The 23703-nt window shown below is 35.8% G+C and overlaps 1 long non-coding RNA gene across 1 annotated transcript; it reads left to right on the forward strand.

Annotated features, from left to right (window-relative positions):
• The first annotated feature begins 18944 nt into the window (after window positions 1–18944).
• LOC135410122 (uncharacterized) lies at window positions 18945–21636 on the forward strand. The gene is made up of 2 exons (XR_010428525.1): window positions 18945–19053; window positions 20374–21636. It is a non-coding gene; the product is annotated as an uncharacterized LOC135410122 (long non-coding RNA).
• The last annotated feature ends 2067 nt before the right edge of the window (window positions 21637–23703 follow it).

Genomic DNA, 23703 nt, shown 5'->3' on the forward strand with positions numbered 1-23703 from the left:
TCTTTTTTTTTTTCTTTTCTTTTCTTTCTTTTCTTTTCTTTTCTTTTCTTTTCTTTTCTTTTCTTTTCTTTTCTTTTCTTTTCTTTTCTTTTCTTTTCTTTTCTTTTCTTTTCTTTTCTTTTCTTTTCTTTTCTTTTCTTTTCTTTTCTTTTCTTTTCTTTTCTTTTCTTTTCTTTTCTTTTCTTTTCTTTTCTTTTCTTTTCTTTTCTTTTCTTTTCTTTTCTTTTCTTTTCTTTTCTTTTCTTTTCTTTTCTTTTCTTTTCTTTTCTTTTCTTTTCTTTTCTTTCTCTTCTCTTCTCTTCTCTTCTCTTCTCTTCTCTTCTCTTCTCTTCTCTTCTCTTCTCTTCTCTTCTCTTCTCTTCTCTTCTCTTTTCTTTTCTCTTTTCTTTTCTGACCTTTGATTTACCAAAAGACTTCTGAAGTTTGATCTTATCTTTGATGGTACCCAGTTGTGGCTAAATTAATACCAAATACTCATGGAATGGTTTATTAGAGAAACATTAACAGTCAGACTGAGTTGCAGCAGTTTATTTCAAAGCATGCTGTGATTTATTGAAGACATCCTCTAACTTAAGGACAGAAACATGCCTTTATAACCTGTTTGTATAATTTCCTTTTGGCAGTCAGTGCTGATTGATCAGTGGGACATGACAGTAAAAGGCAGTTGTCTCAGCTGCCTACAGTTTTGCTCTTTCTTTGGAACAGTGATGGTATGTGCTGCCATAGGCTTCTTTTTCTCCAATTCTCCAAAAACATGATCGATTCAAAACAAGGCAAATTGCATAATATTCCCCTTAAATCAATAGTCAATAAACATAATTTCCTGAACCGTATTAACAATATTTTCAGTGCTATGTACACTTTAAGTGGTAACATGTAGGTTTTCATAGAGTAGTTTTCACTTAGATTTTTCAATTACAACTTAAACAAGTAAGAATTGAGGTGTCAGTTAACTGACATTCATTTCAAATAAAATGATATGTTTGGCTAGGTAGAGTCCTCTATGTCCAAACAATTAATGCACAAACTGAGAATATGGTAGGTCTGGATTAACTATATCATCTCCTGTTAAATTTCTAATATCCAAATTAATTGTCTCAGCATATTGTACAGTATTCAGACAGTATTTCATTATTTTCTTCTCTTGGGGCCATTTTAAGTTCAATACTTGTTTAAAATATTCATTGAGCTAGTGAAAGAGAATGTAAATGATATCATAGAACTCTTTTTTTTCTAAGACTTCATTTTTGTTTGTTTTTTTATTTTACTACCTCAAAGCTTGTATGGGAGGTTTTAGATGACTTTTCTACATCTGTCATCTGAGATATTAATCAGAAGCTACTTTCTTATATGTGTACAGAATTTTTAACTGGGATACCAAACCTCCAGATAAGGCCACAGGGAGGTGAGCTATGTCAGCACACACTGTCCAGACCATCCACTGCATATAGTAACGTTGGGCTTATTATGAATTCATGACACAGTCATTCCGCCATTAGTAGGTCTGATGCTTCTCAAAAGTGCCAGATGTCCAACACATCCCCAAAGGACTGCACACATGCACAACCCACATGCAAAAAGTTTGCTTTCCTAGTTCAGTATTTCCTTCAGCATTTCCTTCAGTATACTAGCCTTAAAATTTTTCTTGTCTTTTAAACAGAAAAAGTATTTGGCAGTATCTGCTGCAATGCAGATTTAAGTACTTCACTCGACACAGAACAGTGTCAGCAAGACATTCTGTGAAAAACACTTATCCAAAATAAAAGGGGACTTGTAACAAGTTTGATGTTCATGTAAGCATAGTAAAGAACTGAATCCAGGACTCCCACAGCCTAGGATATTTCTTTACGTATTTAACTTAGGTAAAAGGCTTGCTAACTGTGCTATGAAAAGGTATTGCAAATTAAATTATGTGGTGCATTGACACAGAATCTGTGAATAATTTATGATTTACTAAACATAATTTTTTTTCAAGTTAAAAATAGTCTCTAGATATATGTAAGAGTGAGATTGTGGCAAGAAATTATACTGATTGGGAGTTTGAGAGATTTATACCAAATTTCTTCTAACTAATACAGTAATCTTCCACAATCTTGGCAAATCTTTGGTTGTTCTGTAATAAAAAGGCTGGATTCTGGAGCTGCCTTCTCTATATACTGTGCTTCACAGGTAGCCGGTAGATGGCAAGTACAGATTTTCCTCAGTGAAGTAATGTTTTATTGCACTTACTCATGCTATACTTCATGTGTCCAAGAAAGTGTGTATCTTAGACTGTCCATGGACTTGAATGCAGGTGGCAAACCAGCCCAGTCTTCTGTGTAACCCAGGGCTTGTTGTACTGTGTAGACATTGGGCACTTGGCACAGTGCTATTCTGAAGGTCATGATTGATGTATTTTTTAACTCACAACTGTTTGCAGGAATAAATATTTTGAAGATTGAAAAATTCTACTAAACCTCAGTATTGAAAGCCCCACTTATATTTCCACATCTTTAGAGATTTCTGCATCTTTACAGAAACTTACATTTCTATGTAGTTTTTTTCCTCAGGTAATAAAGCTGTGAAATTACATATCAGCTTCCCACATCACAGATCAGAACGCAAATACAGTAGAGCAGAACTTTATATGTGGAAAAAACACAATGCTAAACAGAGTTACAATAAATTAAACTAAGTTAAATAATAAACAATAATTGTTCATTTCTTGTGTCCTGAAAAAAACCTCCAATATTTCAAATGATAGTAATTTTTTATGCAGCTCTACTCACTACAGTTTATATGAAGTGCTAATTGATAGCTTATTGTATTGATGGACCTTGGATGAATATAATTACCTCAACTAAGAAAGGTTCTGATTAAATTAATCACGGTATAATAACATTTCTTTTTTACAGCACTCTAGTATCAGAAAAAAAGAAATCATCACATATTTAATTAATAAATTTTACTGCTTCTGTTTACAAATGTTGAATTATGTCACCTAAATTAATTGAATTTTAGCTTTTCAGTTAGTATTACACAGAATATTGATTACGCAGCAAATGCGGATAACCTACTTTTAAAATACAATTATTTACCAATATATTTGTGAAGGTTGCACATCCTATCCCAAGACAATAAATTCTCCTACTCAAGCTGCATAAAACAGAAAGAAGAAATGAAACACTGAGTTTTACATAGCTTTAGGACAAAAGATCCTGAGGTACTTGTAAGTTCAAAGCAGAAACTTTCACAACCACATCATGGCACATCATTTTGACAGTTCAAACATATAGATACATTCAAGTGTCTTTAGGCCCTTTAACCAAAAATGGAGAGGAAATCAGTATCCTGTAGGCATCCATTTGCTAATCATGCATGTGAAGTGGCCAAAAATAAAGATAGACCACAAAACTGAGATTAAACTTCGGTCCTTAATCTGAGTTTTGGGCTGCAGACAAACTGTGTTGTCCCTTGAAAATCCTAGGACTCATTCTTTTCCCTAACCAGAGGCTTTACCTGTGCTGCCTGAGGGTGCCTCCCCCTGCCTCCAGCTTCTGTTGGAGGCAAGTCTGTGCCGTAGCTGCCAGCGCTGAGCAGTTGACTTGAATGCTCTTGGGCCCATTAAAAACGTCATTGAGGTTTTTTTTGTGGGCAACTGAGTTGAGTTTTATTTGTTAGCAAAAGTTTGGCAACATGTATAGGTTATTTTGCAGGTACCAGTTCATGGGATTGCTGGTCTTTTTTCTTTGACTTAATTATGTTCCACTTAGTGCTTGGTTTAGATCACTGTTTGACTTTTGCCGCTGACCTTCACTGTTGATTCAGATATAAAATATAGTCATCTTGCCAAGGAGCAGAGCAGGAATTTCATTGCAAACCTGGAAAAAAATAAAAGAGAAAATTTCACTGCTTTTCATTTTACAGGAGAACTATAAACTCATCACAACCATCTGGACCTCTACTGAAGGATTAAAAAACACATAGAAGTTTTTGTCCCAGTTACTAGTTCCTTATGCTCTGAGAGCTGCCTGGAAGAGGGATGAGGTCTCTTGGGCATATATGATGCTGTTTTCAGGTCAGTCAAACTTGTCCAATTTTCATGTGTTATCAGAATTAGATCTCTGTTCCTGACACTGAAGTTCTACAAACATTATTTTTTCATTGCGCACAATGAAAAGTCTGAATTGAATAGTTTTAAAAGAAGAAAATATTACCTCCTCTGTATTCCTAGGCAAGGAGATAATAAGGAGGAAAAGAGATTGGCCTTGTTGTCAAAAAACATGCATTTCATACACAGAGCTATCCTGAGCACAGCTGAGGTCCAGCACATTTGTCTTCTTTCGTTTTTCAGGGGGTTTTTGTTTTTTGTTTTGGTTTTTTTTTCCTTGTTTCTGCTCCAGGGAAAGACTGTCAAGTTCACAAGAGTTAAATGGCCACCAAACCATAATGTGTCTTATCAATCTCAGTGACAGCACTGCAAGGAATCAAGAATGTTCCATGTTTAGTGCTGCAACATCTTCAAAATCAATGTGCATTTCTGAAGAGAGAGATTTAGAGTCAAGGCAGGAGAGAACTGAAATTTATTTATGGATGCGCATGAAACATATACACATTATAGGGTTTCTTGCACTATGTTTCACTATAATCACATAATTCCAAATAAATATTTTAGAAGGATAGGTTTAGAATTATCTTCTTACCCTCTCACAAGTGCTTTAAGGTAGGTTCACATTCTTTTTGCTTGTCTTTTGAATTAATTGCTATGCAATTTTCAGAAACAAGGCTACATTATATAAAAAATTACCAAATTACCCACAAATTGCTTTAACAGGCACATATCTGTTAAAAAACAAATACAATTAAAAATATTTTATTTAATACTTCCCTTGTTTTTTCTTTCATTATGACTTTTATTATTTCTTCTCTGTATTCATAAATATAATGTAAATATGTCTACATGTATATATCTACATATATATATATGTATGTAAGTGTTCTAGTAACACAGAATCACAGAATGGGTGAGGTTGGAGTTTCTGCCCATTGCCTCTTCTCCTACTGCTTGGTACCACCAAGAAGAGCCTGGATCCATCCTCTTGACACTCTCCCTTCAGATGCTAATAGATGTTGATAAGGTCATCTCTCAGTTACCTCTTCTTGAGGCTGAACAGGCCCAGCTCCCTGCACCTTTCCCTGTAAGAGAGATTTTCAATATCCCTGACCACCTTAGGAGCTTTCCACTGGACTTGCTCAAGGAGCTCCATTTCTCTCTTGTACTGTGAAGGCTGGAGCTCAGATCTGCACATAGTACTCCAAATGTGGCCTCACTAGGGCTGAGTAGAGGAGTTGGATCACCTCCCTAATGCTGACAGTGCTTTTCCTAATGCATCCCAGGATACTGTTCACCTTCTTGGCCACAAGGGAATGCTGCTGCCTCTGTCCACCTGGACTCCCAGGTCCTTCTCTGCAGAGCTGATTTCCAGCAGGTCAGCCTACAGCCTGTACTGGTGCATGGGATTATTCCTCCCCAGATTCAGGACCCTGCATTTGCCTTTGTTGAATTTCAGAAGGTTCTTCTCTGCCCTTCCCTCCAACCTGCTGAGGTCCCTCTGATGGGCTGCACAACCCTCTGAGATATTGGCCACTTCTCCCAGCTTTATGTTGTCAGTGAATTTGCTGAGGAAGCAATCTACCCCCTCATTCAAGTCATTGATGAGTCATTTCCATGGTAAATTAGGAATTCACTTGCTAACTTGAAATGAAATTCAGGTTAGCTTCAGCTGATGAAAAGGAAATCTTCAGTGTAAGCTCCTCTTCTTGTAGTTCAGGAACAAATAAAATATTTGGAACACCTAATGAATGAGTGTAAACAAATATATTTGAAATTAAAGGTTTATGCTAGGTGACTACAACAGATTTTTTTTTATATGAAGACTTTGTACATAGGCTGTACTTTTTAAACCTATGATAATTTGAAAAACATGTTCTATTGTTTTTTTAGAAATATAGTATTTCTTAGTTTTAGCCTCACGTCTCACTGTATAATATTGAAAGTAAATGCTTATTCTTGCACAAGCAGTCTTTTGTTCTTCAGCTAAGTGTTCTGTTATGATTCATTAGAAAAAAAATATTGCTTTTGTTTTCACATAGTTCAAGAGAAAGTTGTGGGAAAACAATTGTGCTGGTTTAAAGGTAAACCAGCAGGAGAAATGAACCTAACTCAAAAAGAGATTATAAATCAGAGTCAAAATTTAATAAAAATAATACAATAAATATAATTATACTGACAAACAATTGGGTTTAACCCACAAAACCCAGATGTATAACCCAGCACCCCGGGGCACGAACAGAATGGTGTTTATTGGCCCCAGTGCTGAGCCCCACATGGTCCCCCTGAGTCCAACGTAAAAGGAGAGGGAAAACCCATTGGTGAGAGTGCTGGTCACAGTCTGGTCGAGGGTGGTGGTTGCAGTCTGGTTGAGGTTCTGGTCCTCCTCTGGATCCGATGAATGGGCCCGAAGTCCCAAGACCCTGAAGATTATAAACACTCAGGTTCGAGTGGGAATGCCCAGTACCTCCCCCAGGGCGGGGAGTTCCCCAATGGGTGATTGTGAGTCGTGAGATCTTTTTGGAACCCTTGGTGGCCCATTAGCAGACAAGACCCCTCAGGCTGGGTGTGGAGGTGCTAATGACTCTCCAGAGGGGAGTTATCACACCTGAGTCATTGGTGTGAGGATAGGAACATCCTCCTATCTCACAGGCTTTTTAACACCCAGCCTATAGCCTGAGGGGTCAGGTGTGCTCTGGGCAGCTGCTGCAAATGGTCAATTGTTAACGGTTCCTGTGAAATGACAGAGATGGTGCAGAATACACAGTTTGGGTTACACCCGCACAGTGATGAACTAGGACAACAATACATTCCATAGACTGTGATATGGAATGACAAATCTTAGAATCATAGAATCATAGAATATCTTAGAAGGGACCCATAAGAATGATCAAGTCCAGCTCCTTGCTCCACGCAGGACTATCTAAAACTAAACCACATGACTAAGAGCATCATCTAGATGCTCCTTGAACACTGAATTTCTTGTTTGGCATCTATTCCTTTAAATACTTTAAACTTCATCAAATATCCAGGATTATCTGCTGCTTTCATCATGTTGCTCTGCCTAAAACTTTTCCAAGATTTAAAGAGGAGTCTTTAGAGTGTATTTCCTATATGAAGTGTAGATAAAGCATGAAGTCATTAGGAATCCAGTTAAATCTAAATTAAACCGATATGAGATATATCATAGTTTAAGAAGTCTTCTTTGTAAAAGTAGGTAGCTGTAACAAGCAAGGTCTCCAAGAGAATATGTGCTGCTCTAAGTATGCAAATTCACTTATGCATCTCACCTATGTGGGCAGAGGAATGCTGTTTGGCTACAGGTATCCAAGGATATAGTTCTGCTTTTAAACCTAATCTGCTGTGTTTAAATGTAGAAAGAGGCATTTCTGCTTTGCCTTAATTTTTACACATCTTGGTTGCAAGCTCTTGAAACTTCTCTTTTTAAAAATACTTTTACAATGATCTGAACACAGGGAAGCAAACAAGAAAGGCCAGGAGGTGGGGAAAGGAGCCAACCAGTGTCTGTCAGAGACCCACATTTAGTTTACATAAGGCATAATGAGAAACCACATAAATGAAAGAAGTAGAAAGAAATTTCAACACAGTCATCACAGGGAAAACAAAAAAAACCACAGCTGATGCAGCCAGAATATGTCCCAAGAACATGAACATAAGAAAAAGTCTGAAGAAATGGTTTCGGAAGTGACGGCTTATTACAAGCACTTTTATTATATGCAGACAAATTGTTTCATGGTTCATTTCTCCAGAGCAGAGAGAAATAGGATTTTGCATTTTCCTTTACAACTAATCAGCCATATCAAAGAAAAATCCAACCCATTATCACTTTCTTCACTTAGTTGAAACAAATACGTACCCAGCATGTTTGAGTATCTAAAAACTTAACTGCTTACTTTAACATATTTTAAGTTGTTGATACTGAGATGAATAAATGTAGAATGTATATATTAGATGTTTTGTATAATTTGATCCAACATATCCCATTAAATCCTTTAAAGACCGCTCTAATGCTATTCTTTCCTTTTTTTTTTTTTACTCTTCTTGTTCAGACTTAGATGCTTTATTATGCCATGTAACTAATTTTTATTCAAGAGATATTTCAATTTATGAAATTTTAAACATCTTCCACTAATATGTCTGTATCAGGTACTTATCTGTGAGACATTTCAGTCTGAATTTTTGTTTATTCATAGTTGTATTTATTGTTCAATAGCTAAAGTAGGCAGTTGGATGCTAAAAAATATTTGTTCCAGATTGTAAATTAATTTAAAGTTCACAGTGTTCTTGTTAAAATGAAGAACACATCCCCAAGGTTGTTCAAACTTAAAGAATGAAGTGTAAGTTGTCATGAAATTATTGTGTGCTTGCATACGTGTTTGCTGTCAAGGTTAATGTTTCAGTTTATGCTCTCTTTGTGATTGGATTATTCTCTTCTATTAACTCAATATCATGAACTGCAAAAAAACCTTAAAGCCCGAATGGCACTCAAGGTTGCATACAGACTACAGAAATGTAACAAATCCATGTCCTAAAACCTACCCTTTCTTGATAAGTACTATAGTCAAGGTTGATTAGTATTGGACACAGTATAAGATATATTTGTTTGGTCAAGCTTTTGACTGATCTCTAGCTACATTAAAGTCTACAGTGAAGACACAGTCCAAAGTCAGTGGAAATCTTTCCAATTTCTTAAATAAATATAAGTAGTTTTGGCTTTTAAACTTTTAATACAATAGGTCAAATGTAAATAACTTTATTACATGAAGGGATTTATGAATATGAATATGGGGACACTAGGTGTTGATCCCAATTCAATCATGCTAAAACAAATCTACAACCACCACTAATATAAACCATTTTCTTTAAAATGATTCTCTGGTATCAAGCATTGCAACAATCAAAATTAATTCAAAATTCTAATTACATCACAGAAGTATAAAACAAGAAGTATAAAACAAGGCTTCAGTTAGAAGACCAACTTAAAATAACATAATTTTGCCACTTTAAAAAAAGCAAGTACATATTTACATTTCAAAAATCAAAATATTATTTGAAAACTTGTTTTCTCACAAGGGGGCAGCAAAATTTTGGGAGCAGATATATACTACATTAAACATCACATACAAATTGAAAGAATACCAGAAACTCTAAAACACCTAAAGCTGTAGATTCACAGTAGAAACCAGAATAGTGGGGTAATTCCATAGAAGTTAAGTTCAGGAAATGAAAACAGAAGACCATATTTTCTTCATGAGATCTATATTTTACATACTGAAGAAAATTCCCATGGCTCTTTATAACGTAAAATATAAAAATAGATCTGAAGCAGCTATTGAAACAACCCAAACCAAACCTAGAGCAGGTAAAATTTATGATAGGAAGTCCGATGACTATTGCTAAATCATAGCTAAGCTGTTGACAAATTGAGGGTAATAATTGACTAATTTTCATAGAAAGTTTTATGTATGTGACATTAAATTAGAAATGACACATCAGCTAATGATAATGTAAAGTAATTGTACCTCCCAGTTGGGGAGAGAAAATTGTGGATCCAGGGCCACCAGGATGGTCAGGATTGGAGCCATTGACATTAGAAGTGAAGTTGAGGGAGTTGAACTCACAGGATCCTGGCAGTATCCATGGGGAGGTTACCACAAATACTGAGCCGGTTCCTGTACAGCAGCGCATCATAGAATCAGCAGTGAATCATAGAATCATTTAGGTTCAAAAAGACCTTTGAGATCATCAAGTCCAGCCATTAATGGCAGGAGAAAGAGAAGCAGTGACCATAAATTGAAAGAAGAGAGATTCTGACTCTATGTTAGGAGACACTTTTTCCCCATTATGACAGTCAAGCATTGGATCAAATTTTTCAAAGAGACTGTACAAGGTTCATCCTTTGGCATTTTTAAAACTCTTGGTAAAGTTGGGCAACCAGATATGATAACACATCTGATGTTGGGTTCCCTTCCAAGCTGAGTCTTCCTCTGATTCTATACAGAAGAAATTTTCATTCTCTTCTGGTTTACGTACGGTGAAAAATTCTGATTTTGACTGTTTTGGGCAGATTCTCTTTTTTGTAAAGAGTGCTATTGACAAGATCTGAGGTGATTTGCCTATTTAATGCATCAAATTATGCAGAGAATTATTATCAGCAGAAAAATTATCTATCCACCCCCAAAACAAGATCATTTGTTTATGTCCATATTTTCTCAGTTAACAGTGTTATCTCTCCAGCCCACCAGCTAATGCTGTACTGTAACTTTTCATCTCTCTTTCCTGAATCCATACACTGTTGACAAGAAAAATTACCTTTTCTTCATGCTTGATTGATTTTTATTGTCTTGTTTTATTTAAAAACTTTGTGAACTATGCTGATGTTGTACTAAACAGAAAGCATAGATGTGTTTTGTCAACTGCTCACTAGTCTGTAGTGAAATTAGCCTCCCAGAGAAAATAGACACCACAAAAAGTTTACCTAGCATACCTTTTTAGTTATGATTCTTTCAGAAATTGGTGGAAGATTATTTTGTTGAATAAAGAGAAAGGTTGCAATACTGAATTCCATTTCCCTTCGTAATTTCATATTATTATCTTCCAGTTCTACTTCCAAAAGTATAAAAATCAGTTTGTTTTAAAATCAGGAATCAGTCAAAGTACTGATGACTCAAAGGTCAAAACTTGGTTCCAAAAACTTAAACTCTGAATAAGTAGGGAAATTAGTTTCACGCATGTGTGGTAAGCATTATTAGTTTAAACAAATGGATGAGTATATCACACATATGGCTTTTACAATCACTCCTCTGTGTTATGTCACAGGTAAAAAGCAAGTACAGAACACGGCTTGTTTTACTACAGGTATTTTTACAATTTATACAGACAAACAATACAAAGTTTTGCAACCTTTTGCTATTTTTCACATTTTTTCATATTCATTCCACTTAGTGCAAGTAAAGACCTTTTTTTTTTTAAGTCTTCCATTTCATAGCTAAAGATTAAATATAAATCTATACAACTTATTTGTGAAACACCTTATTTTGATTATACAAGCTGGGTAAATGCAGAAATTATTCCTTTCCACCTAAGCATAGGGTAACATACATTTCCAACTGCCCAGACCAGCTGAATAGACCTAAATTTCCAGAATACTTTCAATCTACCTGGGTTTTTTGGCCAGTAATAGCTTGAGGCAGGTACATATCTACTTCTAAAAATTTATCTGGACATTTTGATCTTTGCCTGTCATTTTTGCAATATTTTGTTCTATTTAAAGTGGCCTTTTAACATGAAACATATTTATGGCTAAGAGAGGCCCCTTTACTATTTTTCTTAGCAAAGACCTGGATTAAAAAATCCTACTGTGTTTTAGTGATTCCAACTACTTTGCTGGCACAGTAGCAATGCAACACATTCCTTTAAAATGCGACCTTTAAAAGTTGCTTTGACACCTACGGTAAGTTTCAAATGAAAGACAGGATAAGTGATGATGCACTTAAAGTTCTCAGGATAGAAAAGAGTTCTTTCAGCTCCAGAATTTTCACAAAAGAAGAGATATGGTCGATATTAATGCCATTTGTGTGTTTAATTTCATATTATCTTGGTATTCATTTTTACTAGGTGTAATGTTCTCCCCCTTCTCCGGCTTCTTACTTATTTTTCTAGGCACATGTTTTTCCCTCACCAATTATCTGATCATATCAACAGAAAAATCCCAAATTTCCATGCAGCTAGAAACTAATTTTCTGAGTGAATAAATATTGACTAAAACATGAAATCTTGATTATATTCATGCCTTCTATGAGACCTTCATAAGTTACTTTTCTTCATGCAGCTGTATTTCTGCTGTGCTAAGGGTCTCACCTTGAAAGATTTTTGAGGCATGCCTTGACTTTCATGATAAATCTCTTCATTGTCTGAAATTGCTCCAAAGCTCTCCACTGTATAAATAAAAACTAATGATAAAACCTACTCTCAGAAAAAGTAGCAAACTCTTAGAGAAATTCAGATTAAAAGCCAAACACAATGCTTCCCCAGTGAGCCCAGCTCCATCCAAAGTCCTAGTTTAACATAGAATTATTCCAAATCTGGTCCACTGTCTGAGAGTTTGAGATAATAAAGCAAGGAAAACACATATAAAATTCAGCTCCTGAATTTAAAATTTAAAAAATATTCTGTCACACAGGTTCCCAGCTGCTTTCTCACTGCAAACTGTCTGCTCTTGGTCACTGCCAGGAAAAGTTAAGACACCTCTCTAGGCTTCAGCTGATCTACACATAATCAGTCCTGTGACGCATAAACAAAAGCTGTGCTTTGCACAGATATGAATTGTCATTTGACAGGAAATTTATTCTGGGTGAAATGCTTTGCATTTTGCAACTGCAGATATGCCAAATCTTTTAAGTGCAAAGCTCTAAGGCAGAAAATGACCTTATGAAGCTTTCTATTCAGAGCTGTATGACATCCTGAATGAGTTCAGGAACATGCAGATGGCAGCTGAAAAAAGACAGCTGATTGCAAAGCTCTTCAAGATTACCATGAAGAACAAATATACAGTCCATTTATTTCTAAAAAGTGTAAGTGTATTTTCAATTCACTGGAATGCCTTTTTTATTGTGCCTGAAATAGCAGTGCTATTCCAAGTGAAATATCCTGTCAGGATGCTGAGTAAAAGGCTGAAATGATATGTACTGACATTCTAACTTTAATGTGTAAAGAAAATACGTGAGAATCATAGTTGTCGACATCATTTTTTTACAGCTACCACTGCTTTGCCATGATGAAAATAATGTCTATCCCTAAAAGTTGCTGATTTTGTTTTACTATTGTCCCCTTGCACAAGCAAATGAGAGAAATATTTACCAGTGTAAGACTCTCGGGACATTTTTTTAATATGAATTTTTAATATTAATTTCTTCTTAGATTACAGTTCAAGGTACTTTTTCAATTCAATTCAGGATTTTATATAAAAAAATTCATACATGTCCTAGCATGTATTTAAAGTGGAAGGAGTGTTCATCTCCTGGTTATTTTAAAATTAATGTGAAAGAATTTTTATAGAAAATGGATTTAAGAAATGTTACCATGATTTTTTATTCTGGAGACCTCATTTTAAACATACTTTACTGCATGAATGAACTGATCAACCTCAGGATCAGATTCTGAGTGAAAACTCAACAGTTTCTCTTGTTAGTAAGTTTTAAAATTAAATAAATGAGTAATGGGACTGCTATAAGAATATTTTCCTGTTTCATAATGTAAACTATGAATGACAACTTTATTCTAAACTTCTTTTTCTTAATGAGTTTTTGTTTTCGCTTTTCGCTTTTTTTGACAGTTTGCAATGCTATAAAGCCTTACATGGAGATAATAACTCATAAAAGAAAATTCTTTCTTGTCCTGAAATGTTTTTGAAAAAACAGTATCAACATCATTTAAACTGAGAACACCAAAGGAAATTAACCTTTTCCTCCACATACATATACAAAGATTACACAGGGAAAAACAACAAAAAAGCCTGTGGTGGGAAATAAGAAAGGAACTTCAGTGAAGTCAATGACTTACTGCCATTATGTAAAAACTTCAAATCTGAAGCAGAAATTAAGACAATTAATTTAGAAGATTCTGCATCACAAAATCATTACTTTTCAAAAAGTTTAGTCAAATTGTTAGACCAGCAGCTTTTGAAGAGATAATCTCTAAAAAAAAAAAATAAAGACTGCTCTATAAGTACAATGAATATGTTACCAATCTCCCATTTTAGACATGCTAAGAACTGCTGATAGAAAAAGTTTTACATAGTGCATACAGTGTGTGAGGACATTATTATTTCCATCTGTACTCATAGAAAATTCAAACCCAAAAAAATAAATTCATGATTTTTTTAATAAATTGTCTGCATTGCTTTAGTATGTGTTTATTGATAATCCTGATAAAAAATACAATGGATTCAAATATACAAAAAATACTTTAAAAAAAAAAAAAAAGAGAAATTCGGAGAACCAGGTCAAGACTCCATAGTAGTCTGAGCAAAAATGCATATGGCATCATATCATATCATCCTAATATCATATCAACTTCTGAATACAAATAGTTTTGGAGAAGTTATGAATTACTGTATTCCTACTGTACTTGCGCTTGACTTGTGAAATGACAGATCCAAAATACATAACACGTTTTGCTCATATAATAACTCAATTAGAAAGGGGGTTTTTTTTGTATTATGAGACCCCTCACTGCAGATTTGATTTGAGAATTTTTAAATGGACATTTTTACTTCCTTGGCCTTTTAATAAGATAACATTGCTGGTTTCATAATGTGATTTTTCATCACACTTGAAGCTTTAAGAATAGCTTGTATTTATTTTGTTATTTCTTATTGCATTAAGCATAAGGAGAGAGGATCTCTGAAGCAAAAGTGTTCCATTTTTTTAATTATTCCTTTTTTTTCTATTGTTGTTTCCTGCATTTCCTGAATTGGCTTGGCATTGATTCATGAAAGAGCTTTTAAAAATCTTAGAACCATGGATTTAGATGCTTTTCAAACTGCAGTTTTAGCAAATGAAGCAATGGGCCGTACCTAAATAAAACACTTGTGGCCTTTTCTCTGAAATCAATCATCTGGGATCCATTTTAGCTCATGCAGAGTCAGGCCTGCCAGAAGGATATTGAAATCTAACTGCTCAATGATCAGCACCAGGAAAACAAGGAAAACAGATTTAGCATTTCAACCCCACTCCCAGAGGGACATTCATGCCTACAAAGATACCATCTCTTTGACACCTGTGCAGCTGACCACCCATGCTGCAGAATGATGCTTCTGGTACTTCTTCGTTCCCTCTCCTGGGTTTATTCTGCCCTGGGCAAACTGTTGAGTATTCAGCTCTAAAGAACCTACAGTGTCATAGTGAAGCAGAACTTGTGATAAGCATGGTAAAATGTGACTTATACAGCTAAGATAAAATCCAGTTAGACTGAGCTTGATTTGGGCTTTACTTATATTAGCAAAAAATATTTGATAAGAGTGAACATGCAGAGACAAAGAGTTGGCACTGGAGACATGAAACTTAGATTATGTGCATTTTAAGATGGTTATCTTAGACCAGCTCTAGTTTGATCCTGTAGACTGGATGTTCACCAGTAATTTGGTGAATTAGATGTGATCTTGGAGTTTTTAAATTTTTTAGGTTTGTTTCATAAAATTAAATTCTGTTCACATGCTCCAAAACAGTTGCATGACAAGAATGAAAGCAGAGAAAGTAGGGAAAAAATGTGAGATTTGCTTCAAAAGCACCTCCTGGGCCCAGCTAAAATGTTAGTGTAGAAGCATTCTTATGAATCTGGTAGATTAGGGCCAAGTTGCCAATTTACCTGAATATCTAGAGCCATGGTAAAACAAGGAACATAGCTTTAAACAAAGGAAAAGGAAAGGAGAAAGTCAAGGGGAAGGTGGCAGGGGAAAGGGAAGAGAAATAAAAAGCTGAAGGGCAAAGGGAGTGGAGAAAAAAGTGAAGGGAAAGCAAAAAGGGAAGAGAAGGAGATAGAGAAAGGAAAGTGGGAAGGGAAAGGGAAAGAGAAGATGGAAAAGGTAAAAGGGGTAAGAGTCTAGCCTTTAAGAACATGTAAACTTAGAAGGCATTTGAACAGGCTTATTTCTATGTACTTGATCTTGTACTGTAATCTTAATAATTTTCAACTTTGACAAAAATTTTTTTCCGTAAACCTGTTCTTCCTGCCATTCTGATCTAGTCCATCATGGTAGTATTTCACTGATTAACAGTACTATGGATTTTTTACTTTGATAAAAATGTAGGTTCTATGAATTAGAATTGAATTAACTTTGTGTTTGCTTTGATTATAGCTGAGAGGGTTGGGTTTTTCCCCTGGATACAAGAAATACATAGTACCAGAATACTTTGAAAATAAAACCTTAACCTTTTAATCTGAATAATTTTTAAAGACTTTTAAAAGTATAAAACATTGAAGTTGTGAAAAGTTCTTTTTTTTTTTTTTTGCTTCCTTAACATGAAAATAAAGCCTTTTACTTCCATGTGTGTAAAATATTTCACTTAAACAAATCAGGTTTGTTTTTTTGATTTGCTAAAAGTGTTTTTTTCTACTTTATGATTAGAAATAAATGAAACTGCTATTTGTCACAGCTCTGATATTCTCATGATTGGAGGACTATAAATAGTTTTACCTTGAACTCGAGTAAGTCAGACATACGTGCTAGGAGCCACTGAATTCAGTAGCCCAGCAGAGACAAGGTGGTGGCAGCTCCATGGCCCCTGGTCCAGCCAGTAGCAAGGTTGAGCATGTGTTTCAAGTAGGCACACACATCAACGTTGTGTAGACACATGTACATCAAATACACCTAATGACAAGGCCTGACACATGAATGGACAAAAGTAGAAACATGCAAATTTTTGTAACAGAGGCAGAGACTTGGACTAGGTCTGTCTGGAAAACAAAGGGTAGAGAGCCCACAACTTTTTATGATAATCTATTCCTCATGGTGAAGGAGTTTCTTAAGAGGCAATGGCATACTGTTATTACTCCTTACTTTATTGTCTACCACTGCGTGGTAGTTTGGTCTGGGGCTTCCTTGGTGACCAGTTTGTAACCAAGGAAAGGCCCAGATTTACCCAGTATTCCCTACGATTTTTACATAAACCAGGCTATAAGAAGAAAGGAGGAGAGGCCTTCGCTCTCTTTCCTTCCGGGAGCTTGGAGGTGCAGGTTCCCTGCTGTTGAGTCTGCCGTGTTGGGGAGCGAGGCCTGGTAAGGCCTTGTCGACCTTGGGAGACGGAGGTTGCCGGCGATCGTTCCAGAACCACTCTTGGTTGTCCCAAGGAGAGTAGTGAGATATTTCTTTGCTAACTCTTTTAGTTGCTAGATATTGGGCGACTAATTGGGGTATATATATACATTTTATTTTGGTTTTGTTCCTTTTCCCTTCCCCCTTCCATTTCCCTTGTGAAATTGTATATATATTTCAATTGTATATAACTGTAACATAAGTGTTAATATATTTATATATATTGCTTTAGCTCTCTTTCTCTCATTTCGGTTTTCTTGGTTGTTTTTTTTTCCTTTCCCTCTTCTCCCTGAGGTTTTGGGAGGGGGGTGACTTCTTGTGGTAAGGTTTGGCAGGAGACTTGGCAGGGAGCCAGCTTCAAACCATATCACACTGTCAAAAGAGTTTATATCCTAGAAAGGATGTAGCTCTTCGAGTACCATTCAAGTAGTTACATCCTTCTCTTAGATCACGTCTTAGCATCCATTATTCAAAAGGAGAAGGGTGGCTCCCTCAGCCTCTCCTTGTAGGTCATCTGCTCAAGGTCCTTGACCGGCACAATAGCAATCCATTGCATCCACTATTCCAGTTTCTTAACAGTGCTCTCAAAATGGACATAAGTATTCCAGATGCAACCCTATTAGCACAGGGTAGAGGGTTATAATAAGTTTGTTGAGTTTCCTTACCATGCTCCTCCTGAAGCAGGTCCAGTGTGTAGTTCACTTTACTTGTGAAGAGAGTGAAAAGTGGACTCAGGTCCAGTACAGCACCCGGACCTTTATTCTTGAAAAGTTTCTCAAGTCTTGTGCTTGCTTAGCCAAATTTATCAAGGTCCCTCAGAACTGCAGATTATTCTTTCATTGTGTCAATTAATGATTTTGCTCTATTATTTCTGCAGATTTACTATGGATCTGTCACTGTTCACATCACCAACTAAAATAATTGACAGTATGGGTCCCAGTGTGTCCCTGATACTATTATCAGCCACCAATAGGACATAAGCTCATTGATTCCCACCATCCGAGCTTAGCAATCCATCCGTTTTTCAGCACCCAAAACAGTGCTGTGTTCCAGACCTCAGCTTCCAAATGAGAATGCAATGAGAGATGGTGTTACAAGACCTACCAGCATCCAACAGTATCATAGTCACCACTCTCCCCTCATCCATACAGACAGCAATTTCTTTGCAAAAGGCAAGAAGACTGGATAAGCATCATCCTTGAAAAAAATCATATTGACTGCTCCTGGTTTTTGTCCTGTTCTTTACATCTCAGGAAACAGACTGATTCCATTACTTCAAGATCTGTCTGGGGACAGAGGTGAGGCTTACTGGTCACAATTTCCCATGTACTTCTTGCTCTTTTTAAAGAAATATGTATTGCATTAACCATGTTCTGGTTTTCATTGACCTCTCCCAGTCATTAAATTATTTTCATAAAAAAATTGAAAAAAAAACTCGTTACCAGCCAGCACTTTCATAATTTCCAAGTGAATCCCATCTAGCAGATAAATTTGAAGAGGTACTGCTGTTCTGAATAGTCCCCAGTCTGAAGCTCCCTCACTGTGGCTGGCATCACTCCTGAAGTGACACTTAAAGAAATACTTGTTCTCTCTGCAGATACTGGAGCCACATTTTCTGAATCCATTTACTACTGGCATATCTGTTACCCTTTAAGTCCCTATCTAGTTTTAGTTCCAAATAAGCTTTGTCCTGTCTGATTAGCATTACTGTCCTAGTAATGCAATTATACTGTTCTCATCTTTCCTGGCCTTGTCTCTAGTTTTTCTATGCTTTCTTTTTGCATTTCAGTTAAGTAAGATCCTTGAGTATGTTGCTGGAAATTCAAGATTTTCCACAGAAAAGAATGTTTTGCTCCAGTTTTCTCTGTTTTCATTAAAAGTCAAACAGCTTTTTCTCTCCATAGCAACTTCCCAGGGATTCTGATTAGATGAAATTAGCTGATGTCTACTTTTCTAAAACCTTTTTCTAGCCTTTCAAAACTCATATATAAAAATCTACAGAGTTCTCTTTTTACTAGCAGACAGCTGGAAGTTGGAAGGCTGCCAAGCTTGAAGGGAAGTGGAAACCATATTTTCTGTAATGCAGTCAACAGTCCTTAATCAGGCCCAGGACCCTGAGGGCTCTAAGGTAATTCATTCCACTCAGCGAAATGGAAAATTATTAAAATAACATCACATACTTCTATAATGTCTTCTCTCCAGGGTTCTCAAAGTGCTTTGTAATAATTAATTAATTAACTAAGCCTTGAAACATGACTTTGGCCTAAAATACTACTGTACTCCAATCTACAAATGAATCTGCTCATAATAAATATGTATGCCAGTTAAAGAAAGGTGATGTGCCTGTAAGCTTGCCTATTCTTCCAGTTAAAGTAAAGGCATAAGAAAAATGAAATTAATTGCCTTTTTGTGATTATAGCCTTTCTTCATTGGCCAGAGAGTAGAGGCATACCTTAAACAACTTACATTCAAAAAGAAATCCTGTGTTAAATATCCATTAATACAAAATGCAACCAGATATTGTAGCAGAGGGACACTTCAATAAATTGAATGGTAAAGGATAAAAAACAAGGAGGAGGTTGTGTTTTCCATTTTTTTTTTTAAGTATCATTTTTAGTTTTGATGTAATCTCACCATGAGAAATAAATTTCAAATTCATTTTTAAAAATTGAAAGCAGCAAGTGGAATAACTAGATGATTTTGGTACTCTGCAAGGAATCACAACATGCAGATTCTGGGAACTATTCTTCCAAGCTGGAACAGAATCCTGAGACACATCTGCCATTACAAAATATGCTGGCTTTTTTTCAATAACTCTTTCAGTTCTCATTGCTGTATTAAAATAATGTTATTTGATTAAAAGTTCCTGTGACATATCTACAAAACTCATAGATGTGAAAAATCAGGAAAACTAAATGTTGGCTATGAAACTAGGCCTTCCCCCGTGATCAAAGTGAAGAGTTTATCTATAAATGTAAAATTTGCTATTCCAGGAAAAAAAAGTATGATATATATATCTGTACATTTGACATTTAGCATTAAGTTCCAAGATTTCATAAACTGACAGAATTCTCCAGCAGATATATCTGCTGTAATGGCATGGGATACTGTAATATCTAGACATACAGAAGAATGGGATAAAAGACAAATATATATGAACCTTTTTAATGTACCTAATTTAATTGCAGAATTCTTAGTTTTACTGAATAAATGTCAAACACATGAACAAAATCAGAGAAGACAAATTAATATCAAGGTTAGTATTACAATATGGATCAATTTAATTTTCATTGGTATGTTTTCTTCATGTCAGACATGACCTCAGTTGAGATAAACACACTCAGCGATTGATTTTTTTACTGTTTCAAATTTTGGATTTTAGAGAAGAACCTTAGCTGATTTTAATACTAATTTACCAATGTTTCTTTTACTTTATGTCTTTTGCAAGAACAAACCCCAAATAGTCAAGATGTTTCTAAGGTAATATTAAGGAATTTTTCAACACAAAACATTTTTGGTTCAAATGGACTGAAAACCCAAACTATTCTATGATTCTACAAAAAAGAGAGACTCCATGTTATTTCAAAGTCAAAGAATCAAATAAGACATCTTTACAAGTATCCAGTATGATGACATCTAAAATTTCCATACAAAATGCTTGCTTGCTTATATTGATCTCAGAAAGCTTTGGTTGATAAGGAACAGTGTATAGAACCCAATGCATCAGACTTGCATAGTTTAATACAAGAGGGGAGACTATTGGTGAAGACTTCTTGCTCCAGCTGCAGGATGCACCATGCTAACAGGCTCTTGTCCTGCTGGGGGACTTCACCCACCCTGACATCTACCAGAAAATTAGCACAATAAACTGTAGCAATCCAAGAGACTCCTGGAATGCATGAAAGAATTTCATGAGCCAAGTAGTAGAGAGCCCTACAAGAGGGAATATGTTACTGGATCTGATGGTCACCAATGTAAGCTAGCAAATTGGGGACATCAAAACTGAAGGCTGCCTGGGCTACAGGGATCATATATTGTTGTAATTTGGAGTCCTGAGGGAAATTTGCTGATGACACCAAGCTGATTGCTGTGGCTGACACACCTGGAGGACAGGATATCATCCAGAGGTACCTGCACAAGCTCAAGAAACAGATCCATGGGAACCTCAGAGGTTTAACAAGACCAAGAGCAAGGTGCTGTACCTAGGTTGGGGCAGCCCCCTGTATCAATCAAGGCTAAAGGGATGAACAGATTAAAAGCAGCCCTTCTGAGAATGACTGAGGGGTACTGGTGGACAAGAGGCTGGACATGAGCTGGCAATGTGCACTTGCAGCCCAGAAAGCCAATCTTTTGGGCTGCATCAAAAGGAGTGTGATCAGCAGGTTGAGGGAGGTGGTTCTGCCTCTCTACTCCACTCTGGTGAGATCCCACCTGGAGTACTGCATTAGGCTCTGGAGTGCCCAGCACAGGAAAGATGTGGACCTGTTAGAGTGAGTCCAGAGGAGGTCATCAAGATGATTAGAGGGATGAAACACCTCTCCTGTGAGGAAAGGCTGAGAGAATTAGGATTGTTCAGCCTGGAGAATAGAAGGCTTCAAGGTGACTTCATTTCATCCCTCCAGGACCTAAAGGGGACTAAAAGAAAGATGGAGAAAGACTATTAGCAAGAGCATGTAGAGAGAGGACAATGAAGAAAGGCTTTAAGCTGAAAGTGAGTGGGTTTAGATTAGACATTAGAAAAATATTCATTGATGTGAGGGTGGTGAGACACCGGAACAGATTGCCCAGAGAGGTTATGGAAGCCCAGTTGCTGGAAGTGCTCAAGGCCAGGTTGGATGGAGCTCTGAGCAACCTGATCCAGTGAAAGGTATCCCTGCCCACGAAAGGGAGATTTGAACTAGATGATCTTTAAAGTCCCTTCCAACCCAAAACATTCTATGATTCTCTGTTCTTCCACATTTCCGTTCTATGTGCGGCAAATCCATAGGTACTTCTCAGGATGCTGGAATAACTTTGACCAACTTTGAAAACTACAAGCTAAGATTCTTAAAAAAAATTGAGTTACATGCTGTAATTCATAATGGACATAGATGGACAGACCTTCTATTTAAAGGTAACTCTTTAACGTGTCTTAAAAGGGCTTTAGCTGACATAGAATGAATTATGAAAGTAGCTCATGATTATTCCAATTGTTATATTTTTGTATGCTCAGTCTGTCACCTGGTCACTCAGCTCATTCTACTTAGCTCGTATGAAAATATTTTTTAAAATATAGTGCAGAACACTTTATATAACTATGCAGTTTTAAATGCTTTGATGAACAATAGCTGCACACAGTATTTTCTTGATTCCAAAGTATCAGGAATGATCCATAGAATAGTACTTCATCTGGCAATTGACCAGCTAACGCATACACAGAATAGTTCTATGAATGACAATTAAAATAATGTGCAGATATTGAAAGGCAAATGAAAGCAATGGGCATTTCTACTGAAGTGAAAGAAAGTAAAAGTGGATGTAAAATGGAAAAATATCAGTGAATCAAACCAAGTATCCTTGTACAAAAATCTAGTGTGAGTTTTAGCATATATTTTATTTTCTATTCTGGTCTGTAGTTTTTAATGCTGCTTCTATAAGATCTTATAGAAGCATTTTGTTCTTACTAACTTTTAGAGTTGGGATGTTTTTTGGAAGGACTACATTGTCAAAATTATTTTCTGTATTTCCCAGTATATATTGCATTTTAATCTCCAGTTTGTGTCTTTTTTGTATTTCAAATCTGTGAACTATTCCAGGTTGTTTTTCAAAAATTGCTGATTTTAGCAAGCAGAGATTTTGATGTGACTCTTATCTGAATTATTGCTGACAATGTAATATCTGTATTTTTCCAGCCTGAATGAGTTCTCATGACTGATATTTTTCTACAGAGTTGCACATATTGTTTTTTTCTTAGGAAAGTTGCGATGTCATATATTATGTGTGTGGCTGGTGTTATCACTATCTATAAGCAAATGTCAGAAAAGTGTCATTTAATGGACAAAGTTAAAACAATATAATTTTAAAAAATGTATACAAAATTTGATTTTTATGCATTTTATAGTTATTTTTTAGAAAAAATAGCTACATATATAATTATTAAGGAAATAGTTGATTTATTAATATAACATAGGGAACATTTAAATTTTCATAGTCTACTTTTTGAGGGAAGTATGTGACACATGACTACCACTTATTTACACAACTTACCCTTCTGAGAAAAATTGTAGTCTGTGCTTTTTTTTTTTTAAATTTTCCTGGAGTTAAGGAAATTCAAATAGAAGCAAAGCTGAGGAGAACATATGAATTGCATAAGTGAAAAATTACAGAGTATGAAGTACAAAAGACATTCTCTAGGGGCAATTCCAGCACCTTGGAAACTGCTGAAAAACATCTCCAAGTAACAGTTATGAGCAATGACGGAGAGTAGTAGGGAATACATGAATAAAAGTTGTGCTCAAAGTAAAAGCATAATCAATTAAAATCAGGCAGTTAGTTTTAAGTGATTAGCGGGCGGTAAATAAGAGGAGAGGAGAGCTGGTCATGTGGGAGAGAGAAGGACATAATTAAATCATAAGTAAAGGTATTGTGGACTGATTTTCAAAGCTCTGATTTTAGCTAGAATAAATTAGTTCATGCATCTCACCACCATGCCATAGGTTCGAGCAATTCACATAATTCACCCCCACAGTTTCTGCAAAGGAATATGTGGGGGAACTTAAGAAGATGAAATCTCAACATG

This window comes from Pseudopipra pipra, chromosome 1 (assembly GCF_036250125.1).
Source record: "Pseudopipra pipra isolate bDixPip1 chromosome 1, bDixPip1.hap1, whole genome shotgun sequence".
NCBI classification, from domain to species: Eukaryota; Metazoa; Chordata; class Aves; order Passeriformes; family Pipridae; genus Pseudopipra; species Pseudopipra pipra.